Raw genomic sequence first — 15581 nt, 5'->3', positions numbered from 1 at the left:
CATGATTAAACAAAAAGCAAAGCATAATAATCTTATTGTAAATCTAAAAAAATCTTTTAAAATATCAATAAAAGAGACTAGAATAATTATAAATTCATTTTTAATCTTATAAATTTTTATAATAGGAATAAAAAAACTATTCTAATAAAATGAAATATTAAACAAAAATCAATATTTATAATAATAAAATAGAGTAGTTATAAGTGTAAATCTAACCAGAAATTATTAGTAAAAGAGATTAGAATAATTATAAATTCATTTCTAATTGTATAAACTTTTAGAATATGAATAAAAGGAATATTCTAATAAAAAGAAATATCAAAAAAATAATCAATATTTATAATAATAAAATAGAGTAGTTATAAGTAAAGAAAAACTTTTATAGAGGTAGGTTTACTACAAGCATTTATGGAACAAAGAATAAATAAAGCCACACAATGGGTACATAAAGAGACTTTCTCATGTGGGACCTTTTTTCACGTGATGACTTTTACTCTTATGTATATCTATTCGTTAAAAAATAATATAAATATTTGAAAATAAGTGGAAAAAAATTAAAAAATAATTTTTTTCAATTATTTTTATTTTTTATTTTATTATTCAAATTGCTTTCAATGAGATTTTTTAAGTTTTTTTTGTAATTTTTCTACGTTTTACAAGAATTTATTGAAATCACAAGTAAAATCTGGTGAAAATTTATTGAAATTACAAGTTTGATAATGCCCTATTTAAATAACAAAAATCAAAATTTCACTTCAAAATTTTTCCACAAATTTTAGTAACACTAAAAAAAAACCAAAAAAAATCAAAATTTCACTTCAAAATTTTTCCACAAATTTTAGTAACACTAAAAAAAAGCAAAAAAAAAAAAGAAAAAGAAAGTAAAAGAAGAAAGAAAGAAGAGAGTAAAAGTCAAAAAAAATCGCACAGAGACAACTCCATATTCATATTGCAATTTTTTCCGATTTGCTTGTTGGGTTAAAGTAGTAAACATTTTTCTATTCCCAATGCATTGTTCTCATTCGCTGTCTGGAATACCATTACTGTAACTGACTCTTAGGTCTAAACGTGAAACATAAACATACCCACTTCCTTGAACCCAAAGTAATTTATATAGAGATTTTCACAGAAATGTCAAAACCATTCATGTTGCACGCCAAATTCCATTGAAAAGCTTGTAAAGTGGGCTACTTTCTGCATAGTATTTGCTTTACACCAGTGTTTATCACTGTGTTGTAGCTTACATATTGGTTACCTTGGCGTCTCCTTATTTGTCAAAATTGATATCAGAAAAAATCGTTCAACCAATTGGCCCACAATGATTGTCTAAAGAACGCGATCTGTTCCAGGCTTCTGCTCGTTTACTTTGATGGACATTGCATTGCTATTAAACCAACCAAGACCAACAAGAAGTTTTCACGTTCCTGCCTTCCACTCCACAAAAAGGATTGCTGTGCATTTGAGGACCATGAGCTTTCCCAGGCCTATTACGAAGTTTCCATGCTTTACCCCAATACTGCACCCTTCTCCATCCTTTACCACAGCTGCTGCATCCAGGTCTGTAATATATATTCAATAATTTTGATCAATCTGACATTAATTCTGTTGCTGCAATCTGAAACTATCTGATTGGCTTAAGCGGTTTATTTCCTTATATGTGCAGAAATGAGGAGGGTGAGCGTTTCGATAGGAGTGATACTCTGACTCTGGATACTATCAGGGAATCCCTCATTAGACAAGAGGATAGCATCATCTTCAATCTTCTGGAAAGAGCCCAGTTTTGCTTTAATGCCCCCACTTATGATGCTTCCCAATTCGCATTCCCTGGCTTCGTGGGGTCCTCGTTGAGTTCATGTTCAAGGAGACTGAAAAACTTCACTCAAAGGTATGATCTGGACTTTTCTGATTGTGTTTTATCATTTGGGGTATCATTTATCGTGCATATAAACAGTGAAAATGCATATAGTTAGATTTCAGAGGAAAATAAAAAACCTATGGTTTTATAGCCTGTGATTAGGTTTCATTTGTCATTTTTTAACCTTGAATTTAGACCATATTGGTCCGCCAAACCTAATGCACCTCCATGTATATAAGTTTTTTTTTATCTAGCTCCAGATTCCATACAAATACCTCTTACAAGTTTACAATTTGATTTTGAGATGGGGAACCTCATGGCTCAAATGCAACGTTATCTAGCAATATATTTGTAGGACATGCTACACCCCTACAAACCTCCCTCCATAACATAAGTTTTATTTATGCTCTCATCGTGGTTTTGTTGGGGAGGTCTGCGCTGACCACTTTGAAATTATGTTCATCACATTTTAACTGTTTATTTCTTAGCTCATAGTGATCCTTGTCATCCAGGGCACTCTTCAAATCATCCAGCCTAGAAGGTTACAACAAAGGCACTCACAACATGTAGTTGAATGGTAAAAACTCATTAATCTGCCTGTGCATTCCTTGAAGAGAGGACAATTTCTATCCATAATGGTATTGGCTCATTGATGTTTCACACAGTTATGGGTTATGTTATACTTTATAGGAATATTTTTATAGGTTGGGCATTGGAGGAATATATGTTCTCAGTTTTTTAACCTTATTTTTTGCATAGCTAGCAAATCCATATTTCCCATTGTTTGGTATAGTTAAGCCCAATGGTGTGTGGATGATTGTCAGAAAGAGTGCTTATCATAAGAGTATAATGCAGGTCTGGAAGTATTTTTGCTTGCATAAGAGTGCACACCCTTCAGCAGAAAGTTGGAATGCTATCAAACTCAGTCGCTTTCTTTGTAAAGGTCAAAATGGGCCTCTAGCCCACATCTCACATTAACACAGAAATTTCTTAATATGAAGTCCATCCCAAGCCCTAGATGCAGAATATGAGATCCTTCAAGCTGGACAACACTTTGAAGCTAAAAAGATGTTTTCAAACACACAAGTTTTATAATAACACCCAGTTCTTCTGTATGAAGCATGTCTAAAACCCTTAACGCACAGCTCAAAATGGATCAGACCCAAATGTATTATGAAGCCCAAAAGGCCCTCAAATGCAGAACTCAGCTGAAGGAAATTACTTAGTATCAAGTTCATTTGAAGCCATCAACACGAAGCTTGAAATCACTTAAAACCAACAGCCCTCACTTGAAGTTCAAAAGGCCTGCAAAGACAAACTCATCCAAAGCCCCTGGCACAAAGTTTCAAGGCAGTCAGAAGCAAATGGCATGTGGTCTGAAACTAAATAAAAACACAAAGGCCTGATAATGTTATGTTGGTGGCTTCAGCGATGTTATCTTTAGAGCAGGAAGGAGGGGAGCAACTGCTTAACATCTAAAGCCACCAATACTAATCTTTTAGATTTGAACCACTTTGAGCATTATATGAAAGCTTTGAGTGTTAACATCATTTTATAAGGATTGACAAGATAGAGGTAGACCCTTCAGTAGTAGAAGTCGTTTGTGTGAAGCTATTTGCACTTAGAGCTTCTTCGTTGACCATGCAAAAGGACTGATGTCCAGGATCAGGGACAGCGATGATCACTTCAGCACTTTGAACTGTTAAATTTTCTGATTCACGTTAGCAGATCTACACTCAGATTTTACTGCATCTGAAAATGAAAGTATGAAGAAAAAGCAATAAAAAATTCCAAATTTAAAAAACTAAAATCATAGGAGTGTAGATCAGAAGTGTAGACACTGCATACAAGAATTTCAGATCAATCTGGCAAATGATGGAGTGTGGATCTGATATAACTAAATCTGCAAAACAAAACTGGAAAGTTAAAATCTGTGTCACCGAAACAGAGGTCTTTAATGCAACACAAATAGAAAACTTCTTTGATGGCTGACTCACCCAAACTGTAGATTTTGGTGCTCTAACATGTTCATCTGCAACCTGTAATCTCTAGGTAAACCTTCTTGTCTTTCTAGCTAAACTGAAAGGTAGTGAGGTCTCTTTTTATTTGCTCAAATCTGACAGATCTGAATCTGGCTTCTCTTTTAATTTTAGATCTAAATATGAAACAACATGCTTTTTGCTTCCGTCCCTCATTATGGGAAGCTCTTGTATCCTTGAGGCTGCCTTCCCTGCTCACCACTGTCTTCCACTGTGCTGGAATGTAGCTCTACTATACTTTGCAAGTTTCAATATACCCAATAAAGATTCCATTGATACTCGAGGAGTCAAGGGCTCAAATTTAGCCTGTTTCTCATCAAGAACATGAATATAAACTGCACAACTATATACACGAAAATGAGATACCTATGGCTTCTCACCAGTAAAGCATCCTCTAGTGTTTTGTCCTTCAGGATCCTATGTGGACATAAACTCAAGATGTAGACAACAATATTGCATGTTTCTACCCAAATACATTAGACAAGTCCATGTCCATTGTCATGAATCATGGCCTTTGCTGTCTCAATGATAGATATGTTGGTATGTTCAACAACCCCATTCTGTATTGGGTTGTATGATATCGTAAACTCCTTATTGTAGTCTCCTTTATTAGTGAACCAAAGAACCTTGTTCCTCTTCCCTATCTGATTTTCAACCAAGGCATTGATATCAGTAAATACTTCATCTTCAGTTTTCATCAATAAATCCAAGGTTTTTGAGAAGAATCATCGATGAAAGAAACATAATATAGATTACATTCCAATGAAGAGGAAGACATGGCCCACATACATAGAAGTTTATCAACTCAAGAATCTATTTCGACCTCTACTCGCTAGATGGAAAAGAATGCTTAGAATGCTTACGGAGTACACATCCTTTGCACACACTGATTTTCCCTATCTTGAAATCCAGCAATCCTTACACCATATCTTTAAAGTGAGAAAGAGATCCATAGTGCAAGTGACCAAGACAGTTGTTCCATAGCGTGCTACTATATGCACTAAGGCCTGATGTTTTATGGTATCAACTAGGAGCCTATAAAGGCCTCCTTCACTCGCTCCTTTGTCCAAAAACTGAGGAGATTCTTGGCTGCAATCTTTTATAATGCATTGGTGATCAATAAACTCAACTATACACTTGATATATGTAATCTCTAAGACAAAAAGGAGATTCTTTGGTTCGAAATGCATTGACAAATGAATTTCGATATGATTATTGTCGAAAACCATCTTAATAATCTTGATATGGATCACAGAAGCCTAAATTCAACAAAGGAGATTCTTTGTTAATCTAAGCACAAAAGAACATCGTGCAAATTGAGAACTAGTGGTTCAAGAGCTTGAGTTTTGAGCTGTAACTTTAGCTTTCTGTTTTCAGAATCAACAGAAAATCAGTGATGTTGTTTTGATTGTTCAGATTTGTATGCTCGTTGTTTTATATATAAGAAATACAGATTTGTAGGCTAAAGTATTTGTAGCAGAAATTTTGATTGGTGTTTTCTGCTTTAGCAATCTATAGTTTTTAGGTTAGTTCCAATAGTGCAGAATTTCCTCACCAAGCTCTGATTTTTGGCACTTATTCTTCAAGAGCATCTTCCTGGAAATATTGACACTCTGATATAGAGTTGTCAATGCGTTGAACATTTCCTTTGTTGATTTCCCTGCAATGTGAGCGATTAGGTGGTCCTTCACAGAATCCAAAATAATCATCTTCACCTTAGCAACCCTCTTCTTGTATGGAGATCACTGTTGAGGATTGGTAGAGACTATAACTTTTCCCTGGACCATACTTTAAAGATCAATATCCTCATAGAGTCATAGGCATCTGCAAACTGCACTTCCAAGGTGTGAAATTGGAGGCTATTTCTAATTGGTCACTCTCTCTGAGACACAACATTCCAAAGTTCACCTGTCCTACAATCCATTGAATCACAATTTAAACAAAAACAGTTCAGCCAAATTTAGCAACCTTTCATAGGTTCAATTTTCCCTTTACAAGCATAAAAAGTAGTTCAACCTCTCACAGGTCCTTGTGCTTTTCTCAGGCATCACTTTAACCATTGGATCTTGTACGGGATCACACCTGCTGAAATCCTTCATTGTTAACTCCCTCTCACTGTTGAATTCCTTCTCCATTCATTAGACTGAAGACTGTCAGCAATACAGCTCCGGTACCATGTTAAATTTTCTAAATCATGATTACAGATCAGCACTGAGTTTTTACCATACTGCTGACACTGAAAACTTTAAGAAACACCAATCAAAAGGTTAGATTTTGGAACTAAAGGCATAGGAGATAGATCAAGAGTGTAGAAACAGCATTTCAGAATTTTGGATCAATTCGGCAAGTGATGGAGTGTACTAAATCTTCAAAGCAAAACCAGCCAGCTAGAAATCTATACAATTAAAACTTCTGATTAATAGTAAGTCTTCTTATTAACTCTGAAAGAATAATTACAATGACTATTTGTTTTCTGTTGCACCTTCCATCTCTTTTTATAAATTAAGAGAAGGATCCATGCATGCAAAATTGTCCAAGAATATAAAGTGAAACTACTCAAGTAATATGCCCCACGTGCTAAGAATAGGTAGACACATGCCAAGCACTTAACTCGTTATTTAAATGCAAATAACTCACTAGCGAACAATTGTTGATGTTTTGGGTAGCATTGGGATTCGGGAGTATTCTCACATGTGGGGCAAGTGGGCTAAGTGATGGGGCTTTGCACCCAAGAGCCATGGTATTTTGATGACCCATGGTATTCTGATAACCCATAATTTGGACCCATGCTATTGCACCCTTTGGAAAAGTATAAGGGTAGAGCAATTCATTGTGGTCGATGAGAGAGCATCTTGCAGAGGAGAGGGCTGAGTAGGACCTGTAGAGGGCTGATAAGGTCGAGAGGGCCTGTGGCAGGTTGGTAATGAGAGCATCTTGTGGAGGAGAATGCTGAGTAGGCCTCAAACCTGTGGAGGGCCAAGAGGGCCTATGCCAAGTTGGCAAGAGAGCATCTTGTGGAGGAGAAGGTGGAGTAGGCCTTAGACCTGTGGAGGGCTGAGAGGGCCTATGGAAGGTGGCCTGTGGAAGGAAAAGTAGGCCTCAAACCAGTGGAAGGGTCAAGTAGGCCTTAGAGCTGGAGCCAACGGCGGTAGAGGATTAGGAGCGAGAGACTCCTAAGGTTGAGCAACATAGCCTGCAGATTAGGAGGACAAGCAAGAGGCTCCTTTGAGCTCTACCAAGAGAAGGCCGAGAGGGTGGAGAGAGCTTGTGAAGGGCTGAGAGGGCCAAGAGTGCCTGTTGACAGCAAAGGGAGCCGAGAGGGCCTCCTGTTGTCTGTTATTGGCAAAGAGAACACAGAGACATGTAGGGGTAGAAGACATTGAGAGAGAGAGATTCTCTCAAGCAAAAGATCTACATGAGTAATATTGCAGGTTTGCTGTTGTTGTCTGTTATTGGCAAAGAGAGCACAGAGACGTGTAGGGGCAGAAGACATTGAGAGAGAGAGATTCTCTTAAGCAAAAGATCTACATGACTAATATTGGAGGTTTGCTGTGAGTGAGATACTCAGTTGTGCCACGTCCGAGGAAAGAGCATGGAGCAGCAAAGGAGATCCAAATCAGCCAAATTGAGGACAGATCTAGGACTTGATCCACTGGATCAGATTCAGGGTAATTGTTGTATATGTAATTCTTCGAAGGCCATTATCCCAATAAGGGAGCCCGATTAGGTTCTGAGAAGAATTTAACGAAGAACTTTTGGTTGGGCAAAACTTGTGCGTAATATGTTACTGTGCATGATCTAATTGCTGGTTTTATAAGTTCCGCTGTGCTAAACTTGTTTCTGGTTAGGCACATCAGTGTGTTTCAGTTAATTAGTTAATATGAGACTGTTACCAGGTCTGGTGTGTGTGTGTGCACTGAGTCTAGTGCCCAACATCGAACAATAATTATTAGTCAACAAGCCAACTATAGTCAATAAATAGAACTGCTAAAAGTAGATAATTCCTAAAAGTAGGAAATGACAGAAACTGACACTTAACGGAGAATGGGCTCAAGCAACAGAAAAAATAATATGAACATTTAATGTGAAGCTTTTGGATTCAAGAACTTTCAGCTAACTGTGGTAAGGATTGTTACTTTTTGACATGAATTTTTAACTGAGGCTAAACTCTAATCCCATTAACATAGTTATTCAGAACAGGTAATGCTCTAGACTCTTAGAGTATTCCATATTTGTTAGCTTGAAGTTCTCAAATAGAGGGAAACTATCATGACCTATAATGTGTTAAATGTGCAGGTGGGCAGGTATAAAAGCCCAGATGAGCATCCATTCTTCCCTGAGGATCTGCAGGAGCCTTTGCTACCTCCCTTACATTATCCACAGGTTAGTTTTGGGGATGCCTATTTATTTGCCTCGTTATACATTCCTTATTCTTAAAGCTCCTTCAAGTTTAAAAGGGCAACGCTATCTGCTATTACAGGTGCTGCACCCTGCCGCTTCCAATATCAACATAAATAAGGAGATTTGGACTATGTACTTCGTTGAATTACTTCCACGAATTGCAGCCATGGGTGATGATGGAAACTATGGATCTACAGCTGTATGTGATGTCGCCTGTTTGCAGGTTTGGCCAGCAGTCCTTTCGGATATCAGATAGCCTGGGATTGAGTCTTGGTTTAGTTAGTGGTGCACTTTCTCATCTAAAATATAACTTATCTAAAAAAACAAAGTAGTGTGCTTATCACTCCTAGTTGTAGGATAAATTCCAGAGGACCAGTTTGATATAGACTTCTAAAAGCATCATCTAGACTATTATTTCTCATTGTTTCTCATTGGCAGGCCATCTCTAGAAGGATCCATTATGGAAAGTTTGTAGCTGAAGCAAAATTCCGAGACTCCTCGAAAGAATACGAGCCTGCAATCCGAGCACAGGTCTGCATTATAATTTATGCCTAAAGATTTCTGGTATTAATTCTGCATTCTTGCATGCTTCTTGGGCATTGATGGGCAGTCAATTATGTTGGAACCACCTTATTTAATCACCTCCTGATTTTTACTACTGTGTGGCAATGTTTTCCATCCAACCCTAATAGATGATAAATTGAACTGATTTCTTGTGGATCACTGCTGTTTTGCAGGATAGGGAAGCACTAATGAATCTATTGACCTTTGAGAATGTGGAGGCAATGGTCCAGAGGAGAGTGGAGCTCAAAACAATGACGTATGGTCAGGAAGTCAACCTGGATGGTGCAGCAGTGACACCAATCTACAAAATTCAACCTTCTTTGATTGCTGGTCTTTATGCACAATGGGTTATGCCTTTAACTAAAAAGGTTCAAGTAGAGTACCTTCTACGACGACTTGATTAATAGCCATCAATTTCCAGTCCTATAATGTTTTCCAGTAGGTTTTGCATCATATATAGAACTTCCATGGATATACCTGCAAGATAAATACGAGTTGCAATCATCTCCAGGTGAAACAGTAATTTCTGGTGTAATCAATAAATACTGCAAAAACATGAGAGGACAAATGCATTTGTTTTTTGCAGTCAGCAAATTGAATTGCTTCATATGTAAAATTTTGAATGCTTACTACAAGATATGAAATGCTTTGATGAAAGCATTTGGGTTTTGAGATACTTAAGTTAAATAAAAAAAAAACATGCCATTGCAGAAAAGCTAAGGCATATTTTCTCCTATTGTAATAGTCAAATGACTCGGCTTCGGAAACAATTTAGCAAGCTGACGCTTAAGAGTCCACTCATTACTGGACCAAAGTTCAGTAGAACATATATATGATATTCAAAGTTTGATGTAATTACAGAATTCCATCCCATGACAGATCCATGATCTAGACATCAAAATAGAGATATGTTTGCTTAAATAAGTAAATGAAACTATAAATGTAGTGCCTACTTGATAGTTCAATGTTTATAACTCAGGGCCCTTGACAATGTAGAAGATGATAGCAGATGGTTCTGTAATTACTTGCCACTTTTATATGTTTACCATCATATGATACAATGTTATTACTTGAAATGTTTATTTCTCCTGGTGTGTTTAAATATTGTACATTTTGTTAATATTTTCCAGCATATTCATTATCACTTTTTTAAAACAGCAATATATTCAGATAGCCTTTTAGATTACAAAATCTAAGAAGAAAAATAATTGGCAGATTGTAACATGAAACATGATGTAGCAAATTTATTGGAAATTTTGATTGAATTTGTAACATGAAACATGTAGATGCAGCTGCAAATTCATTGGCAAAATTGATTGAACTTAATTATTTTGATTTGCTTTGGTTGATTGACTTGATTTAATAAAACCGATATGTTTTCATGAAATTCAAACTGGGAGTGATTAGCGAGTTTCAATAGACTGATAAATCTGACCAAGTTTGATAAGTCTGGGCTATTTATTAGTAACAAAGGTATGTTTATTAAGGAATTGATGAATTGTTTTACATGTTTATTGTATAAATTTATGATGTAAAAGTAAAAATGATATTGGTTAGCATTCTTATATCATCTCCAAACTTGACCTTTTACATTGACCAGTACATTTTGTTGGGCAAGGGGAAGTAGTTTACCTATCAAATGATGAGTATATATATTATTGATTTTTGTAATGTTCTTTCCTTTTTTTTTTTTTATAATTATGGAAGTTTTATACAAAAAGTTCTTGAAATGTGTTGTTTAGTATATTCATATTCTTTTATCCTTAATTAACTTATTAAATTAGATTAATATGCGTAATCTTCCCTAGTAGAATTTATTAAATATTAAATAATTAATAAACTAAAACTTTAAACTTAGTACATCAAAACTTTTATTAAAAAATTATTTATTTTTTAAAGGAATACAAAAAATTATTTATTTTTTAAAGGAATACAATGGACTGGAGGAAGAACAATAAAATTTTGCATATTTTCTTTTTCAAACTGCATTACAACTTTTTATTTGTGGTTTTTCTCATATCATACTTTATTTAAATTATATGCCAGAAGCTTTCTGTGTTGTAAATTGGAAAAATGTAAATTCAAAATAAGTTTAATTATGGAGTTGAATCAAAGTATAAAGTTATTCGGTTTGTAATTAATTTTTCAATAAATTTATATTAAAAATATGTATAAATAAAAGTATTAGCAAATATATATTTGTAAATATTAAATAATAAAATAAGTGTTTGATAACTTTTTAAGTGGATATATATATATATATATATATATATAAAAGGAGATCTGGGATTCATATCTCTTGTGGATTTGAAATTCTCAATCCAAACCCTCAAGCAAGAACACCATATTACAAAAATTTTAGTCTCTTTTCAACTAAAGATTTTCTAAAATATTCTCAAAATCCAAATATATTATGTTCTATTTATAATTGTTTGGCGGTTTAATTTTCACTGACTTCTCATTTTCCTTGGCGATATATTTTTGGCCTTTTTCCTAAACTGGATCCAACCCGTATTTTCAGTGAAATCTGAAGAGTCCCCTGTTTGAGAGTGATCTTTGTCTCTTTTAGTAGGTTCTTCTTCATCTGCCTGATCAACCTAAGAAGATGATTTTCCCGCTTAGTTTTCTGAGAATCTAGAGGTTCCAACATTCATAAGGGATTGTTGAATATGGGCTTCCTTTGTCACTAGGTTCGAAGGAACCTCGTTGATAGGCACTTCTTCCTAACTGATTTTTGTTTCCTCTGGTAAATCCTTTTTTACAATAACTTCTTCCTGGGTATTTTTTGTTTCTTCCTTATTCAAGGTCTCTTCTTCCTTGAATATCGTATAATGTTCACTTTAAGCTCCTTCCCACCATTTGGGTCTTCGACTACTTTTTTGGACGTTATTATTATGAAATCGCTTGGGGCAATTTTTTATTACTTGCCTTGTTTCATAACACACTCAGCATCAAAATGAAACATTTTAATAATCAAGCATTTGAACCCACACATACTCTAGTGTTGTTAGATTTTTTAAAAAAATTCTCAGTTTCTGAATTACGACAATAAAATTTCCCTATTGCCTTTCCAATAGAAGTTAATGATGGGAGATTCCAAAGATGCAGGGGAAGATTCAAGAGTCCTACCCAAATTGGAGTTGTAGAGATTTGTAGGTTTTAACCTCGTATAGAAATTACCTGCATACGAATTCTAAAAACAAAAAATAAATAATGGCTAGAGCATAAAACATAAAACAAAGATACAAAGATTTTTCCGTGGATCCCAAAATCGGGACTACCAGATTGATTTTTCATTATATTTCTTTCAATGTTACAATACATATATATACATGTCGAAGCATCCATAAACCCCAATCCGTTAACCTTTGATTAGAACATAACCATAGTTCCCTTGATCGGATCTACAAAATATCATGGGCAGAAAACCATCATGCCCAAAACCATGTGCGAAAAAATATGCACAAAACGAAGGTAGGTCTGCCAACCTAATATAGGGTCCAAAACCCCTATGACTCTCTTGTTGCGCCCGACACAATGAATAGGGGGGGTTGTCGTCCCCCTTGTGACCCCCCCACATGTGGGGATATTTGTGGAAAGAATATAGCACACACCCAACATTCTCCCACTTGTTGTTTTCTTTCCACGGGGGGCCACAGGAGAGCTTAGTCATTGTTCCAGCCCTGCAACGCCCATTGTTTTTTTACACCAAGAAAACTTCTCAGTGCTCATAGACTTTGTCAATGCATCTGCAACATTCTTCAAAGTGTCCACCTTTACCAACATCTTTTTGTGCTCAACCGTATCCCTCACAAAGTGACACTGAACATCAATGTTCTTTGTCTTTGAATGATAAATAAGGTTATTTGCCAAGAAAATTGCACTTTAGTTGTCACAGTTTATCCTTATAACTCGTTGTACCAACCTCATACTTGAACACAAACTCTACAACCAAACTGCTTCCTTTCTTGCATGAGTGGCTGCCATGTATTTTGCTTCTGTAGTTGAAAGTGCCACTATAGACTGTCTCTTGCTCATCCAACTCGCTGCACCTCCAAACAAGTTAAATACATGACCACCTGTAGATCTTCTCTGATCTAGATCTCAAGCCCAGTCCGCGTCAACAAATTCATGGATGTCCAAACCTCTATCTAATCCTGGTCTTCCTTGGTAGCACAGACCATAATCACTAGTGCCATGCAAATACCTAAAAACACGCATCACTGTTGTCCAATGCTCCTTCATTGGTTTTGACATAAATCTGTTCAATACTACCACTGCATGTGCAATGTCTGGTCTAGTACAGACCATTACATACATCATGCTACCGACTGCACTTGCATATGGAACACGAGACATGTCATCTTCCTCTTCTTGTGTCTTGGGACACTGTTCGATAGATAACTTTACACCGACATGAATAGGAACCTTCATCGATTAACTATCTTGCACATTAAACCTCTGTAATATTGTCTTGACATACTTCCTCTGGTTTAACTAGAGCTTCATTTTTGCTCGATCTTGTTTAATTTCCATGCCCAAAATATAGTTTGCAGCACTAAGATCTTTCATGTCGAATTTGGAGGACAATTGGGTCTTCAATTCCTAGATACTTTCTTTGTTATTTCCAATCAACAACATATCGTCCACATACAAGGCCAAATAAATAGCATAGCCGCCAATTAATTTAAAATACACACAGTGATCTGCGTTGCTTCTGGAGAAGCCAAGTCCCCGTATATATGTATCAAATCTCTAATACCACATCCTTGGTGACTGTTTTAACCCATACAGAGACTTTTTTAACTTGCATACCAGTTATTTATTACCCTTCACTGCAAAGCCTTCAAGTTGCTTCATGTAGATCTCTTCTTCCAGGTCTCCATGAAGAAATGTTGTCTTCACATCCATCTGTTCTACCTCAAAATCAAAAGCAGCAACAATAGATATAAGTAATTTAATAGAAGCTACCTTGGTAACAGGAGAAAAAATATCACCAAAATCAATTCCCGAAACTCGGGAATAACTTTTTGCTACCAACCGAGCTTTGTATTTCTCCACCTTGCCTTCTGCATTCATCTTCTTCTTAAACACCCATTTGCTGCCAATGGGTTTCCTTCCCACTGACAACTCCACTAAATCCCAAGCCTCATTTTTATGCAAAGATGTCATTTCATCAACCATGGCCTCTTTTTATAGTTTACCATCCTCTGAATCTACTGCTACCCTTACAATTCTAGGATCATCATTAGTAATAAATAAAACAAAATTTGAACAGAAAGCAGATGGACTATACCTTTCTGGATGCCTTCTTTCTCGAATTGATCTTCTCACAGCTGAAGTTTGTGGCTCTTCATCTTTTGATTCATCTTCTGTTATAGAGTCTGATTCCTCCTCCTTTAGCTCAAACTCTATCTTCTCATGTTCCTTTGGTAGGAATTCATGTTTAATAACATATTTCACCTCTCTAAACACCACATCGCAGTTGTACACAACCTTCCTTATTTATGGGTTCCAAAGCTTATAACCTTTTAAACCATCCTTATACCCAATAAAAATGCACCTTTAAAATTTACTATTCAACTTGGTTCTTTTCTCCTTTGGAACACGTACATATGCATCACATTCAAATACCCTCAGATGTGAAAGAGAGGGTTTCTTACCAGTCCATACCTCTTGTGGAGTCTTATCCTCTAACGCTAATGAAGGTGATATGTTGACTAGGTAACATGCAGTCTCCACTGCCTCTGCCCAGAATTCCTATCCTAACCCGACATCACTGAACATGCTTCTTGCATTTTCCATCAATGCCCTATTCATTTTTTTTGCAACTCCATTTTGCCGAGGTGTGTATGGAGTAGTCTTCTGCCGTGTTATACCACACTTCTTACATAACTCTTCAAATTCCTTCTTGCAAAACTCTCCACCATTATCTGTCTTCAGCGCCTTTATCTTCTTCTCTATCTAGTTTTCCACCGTAGCCTTGAATTCTTTAAACCTGTCAAAGACTTCAGATTTCTTCCTGAGGAAATATATCCATGTATTCCTTGAGAAGATCTATAAATGATACATAGTACACAAACTTACCTAATGATGGAACTGACACAGGTCCAAACACATCACTGTGCAAAAGCTCTAATATTCGTTTCGCCCTCTTAACACCAGAGGGGAAACTCACCCGATTCTGCTTCTCATATACACAATTTTCACAGAAATCAAAATCCAAAGAGCAATTAGACATACCTTCTACCATACCATTACCATGAAGTATTTGAAGGCCCTTTTCTCTAATATGCCCAAGCCTTTGATGCCATAGCATGGTCTTTTCTCCAGAGACCACTAGAGTTTTTGCTCCACTTTCAAGAACCACATAATTGTTGCACCTATCAAGAACAATACTACCTTGAAGCTTGTACAGAGTTCCAATCCGAACTCCCCGCATGAATACCAGTGTTTCCCGAACCATCTTGTAGGTATCTTTCTCGAACATTGTTTTTACACCTGCATCATCCAACTTGCTTACAGAAATCAGATTTCTGGCCAATGCAGGAATATGCAAAACACCCGGAAGTTTTCTAATCCTTCCACCTTGCACCTTCAACTTGACTTTTCAACAACCGACGATTATACCCTTCCTGTCATTCCCTAAGAAGACATCACCACCATCATATTTATCATACTCGTAGAACCACTCCCTGTGGGGAGTGAAGTGAAATGATGCA

The 15581-nt window shown here is 36.2% G+C and overlaps 1 pseudogene across 1 annotated transcript; it reads left to right on the top strand.

The window, feature by feature from the left end:
* Nucleotides 1–1018: 1018 nt before the first annotated feature.
* LOC149140226 (chorismate mutase 1, chloroplastic-like) lies at nt 1019–9714 on the top strand (annotated as a pseudogene). The gene is made up of 6 exons (XR_016264082.1): nt 1019–1557; nt 1664–1885; nt 8191–8277; nt 8375–8518; nt 8734–8826; nt 9033–9714. The product of XR_016264082.1 is annotated as a chorismate mutase 1, chloroplastic-like (transcript).
* Nucleotides 9715–15581: the final 5867 nt, after the last annotated feature.

The sequence above is a fragment of the Pinus tabuliformis genome, chromosome X (genome assembly GCF_031772625.1).
Source record: "Pinus tabuliformis cultivar Carrire ecotype Pingquan chromosome X, CPIR1, whole genome shotgun sequence".
NCBI classification, from domain to species: Eukaryota; Viridiplantae; Streptophyta; class Pinopsida; order Pinales; family Pinaceae; genus Pinus; species Pinus tabuliformis.
Note: the sequence above shows the minus strand (reverse complement) of the source record. Positions and strands in the feature narration are given on the sequence as shown.